Genomic DNA, 2500 nt, shown 5'->3' on the forward strand with positions numbered 1-2500 from the left:
TTTCAACTTGTCTCGCGAGGGTGGTTTCGGGGCCAGCAGGAGAGCTCGTCGGGGTAGCAGGCCCTGCAGCCGTGGTCACCGCCAAACCCCCACAACTCGAGCAAGTGAAAAAAAAAGTAACAAATAAGAAAGGATCGTCGGCTTGGGGGTACGCCCGTTTCCGTTTCAACTTGTCTCGCGAGGGTGGTTTCGGGGCCAGCAGGAGAGCTCGTCGGGGTAGCAGGCCCTGCAGCCGTGGTCACCGCCAAACCCCCACAACTCGAGCAAGTGAAAAAAAAAAGTAACAAATAAGAAAGGATCTCTGTCGGCTTGGGGGTACGCCCGTTTCCGTTTCAACTTGTCTCGCGAGGGTGGTTTCGGGGCCAGCAGGAGAGCTCGTCGGGGTAGCAGGCCCTGCAGCCGTGGTCACCGCCAAATCCCCACAACTCGAGCAAGTGAAAAAAAAAGTAACAAATAAGAAAGGATCGTCGGCTTGGGGGTACGCCCGTTTCCGTTTCAACTTGTCTCGCGAGGGTGGTTTCGGGGCCAGCAGGAGAGCTCGTCGGGGTAGCAGGCCCTGCAGCCGTGGTCACCGCCAAACCCCCCACAACTGTTGGGCGCCTACCTGCGCGGGGCAGGAGGACACTTTCCGATTTCAAATCTCCGTTTGCCGAGTCCACCCCGAACGCACGCGGGCGGGCGGGTTCGCATCACCCTTCGTCACAAGGGGCGAAGCCCGTTCCACCGTCTCGTCAGTAGTGCCGACCGGTCTGTGATCGACGAGGGGAGCCACACCAGGTCCGGCCCTGCTGCTTGGCGGCACCGCGTCGTCGGGAGCTCGCGACAGACGGAGGGTTTCGGTGTACTCTCCAGCCACGGGAAACGAAGCCGGTGATGCAGGCGCCGGTCTTTCGCTCCCAAATCGGCTGGGTTTACATCGTTGCTATCTAGTCACGCTCCCTTCAAACCCGACGGGGTACCTATTCCCCTCACCCGTCTGTGCGTATACAGCCTCTTTGCACTTGCGGGATGGGGGTGGTGGTTTAAAGACTCTCGAGTTGCCGCCCGTCGGTCTCCGAGCTCCGTGCAGTAGTGATCCCCAGCGAACTGCCAGCAGGGCGAACGAGCGATCCCGCTCTCGGTCGGGGCGCCTGGCGTCGATCGGTGGTCGGTGGCTTGCGGGCAAGCTGCGCTGTGAGTGTGGGAACGAGTATGACGAGCCGTTGCCGCGACTCCCAGTCCACCTCGGCGGTGGCTGGGCCGGGCGGGCGTCTGCTCGGGCGAGTGCCGCCCCCGCCTCCTCGCAGGAAGTCCGCTCGCCGACACGCCGCCACGTGCACGCGTCAGTGACGCTGCCGAACCGATGGCCGGTGCCCGTTCCCGCCTCTGCTTTTCCTAGGGCAAAGCTGCTGCACGCCTCGTGATACTAGGCGGGCGACATGGTGGCGGTGATCCTGCCTCCGTCGCTGCGGTGCGTTGGGGCACGCATCGCCTCTTGGGCGCCCTGTCCTCCTCCCCCCAATAGACGTATGTTTCTGCGGGCCGCACCAGGATGGTGCTCCCCATCGCTTCACGCCACCCTGCTCCGCCCGCACGCCGGCGTGCAGGTGGCTGTAGCTCAAGGTGGGGAGCGTATGTGCGGTCCGGGTCGCTTTCCTCTGGCGAGGGAGAGACCTAAAACAAACTCAGACAACTCTTGACGGTGGATCACTCGGCTCGTGCGTCGATGACGAACGCAGCTAGCTGCGAGAATTAATGTGAATTGCAGGACACATTGATCATCGACACTTTGAACGCACTTTGCGGCCCCGGGTTCTTCCCGGGGCCACGCCTGTCTGAGGGTCGTTTGGCAATCAATCGCACTCGCCTTGGCTGGCGAGAGCGCGGCTGGGGTGTCGCAGAGGACCCGTCCTCTTTGTCCCCCTAAGTTCAGACTCCGGAGCCCTCCGGCGTCGGAGCGCTTGGCCTTTCCCCCCCACCCTGCACATTCCGTTCGTCAGGCTCGACGCCATCCCCCCGCCGGGGAGCGCGGCCTGGCGTCCGTCTGTGTCGTGGCAGTGGGGCCAGCACGGCTGTCACCGGTCCCAGAATGGCTGTCGGTGGTTCACACTGTGTGTGTGTGCCAACCCTCCTGGTCTCTGGGACACGGAGCTGCCACGAAGTGTTGAGCCTCCAGTGGGGGGTCTGCCTAAGCTCTGCACGTCCGCATTGGGTCCGTCTCTCGGTTGGCTGGCAGTGGAAAGAGTGAAGGGAGCCGCGGAGGTCCGGTGCTGGTGCGCCGCCGGCCTGACCGTGGAGCTCGCCGGTTTGACACGCTGACCCGACTCGATGGTTGATCGATTGAGAGTGCTGGGAGCTGCAGGCCGCCCGCTGCTGCAGCCGCCCGTCTCGTGGTTCGTCCTCGGCCTTAAGTGGCCGGCGGGGCGTCTGATCCTGTCTCCCCTGCTGGCGCCGAGTGCCTGGCCGAGGGAGGAGGTTTTCGTCGAACGCTGTGACTTGGACGGTCGCACGCGCGTGGATC

The 2500-nt window shown here is 63.6% G+C and overlaps 1 non-coding gene across 1 annotated transcript; it reads left to right on the forward strand.

The window, feature by feature from the left end:
• Nucleotides 1–1670: 1670 nt before the first annotated feature.
• On the forward strand, nucleotides 1671–1824 carry LOC140474020 (5.8S ribosomal RNA). The gene has a single exon (XR_011958788.1). It is a non-coding gene; the product is annotated as a 5.8S ribosomal RNA (ribosomal RNA).
• The last annotated feature ends 676 nt before the right edge of the window (nucleotides 1825–2500 follow it).

The sequence above is a fragment of the Chiloscyllium punctatum genome, unplaced genomic scaffold, assembly GCF_047496795.1.
Source record: "Chiloscyllium punctatum isolate Juve2018m unplaced genomic scaffold, sChiPun1.3 scaffold_815, whole genome shotgun sequence".
NCBI classification, from domain to species: Eukaryota; Metazoa; Chordata; class Chondrichthyes; order Orectolobiformes; family Hemiscylliidae; genus Chiloscyllium; species Chiloscyllium punctatum.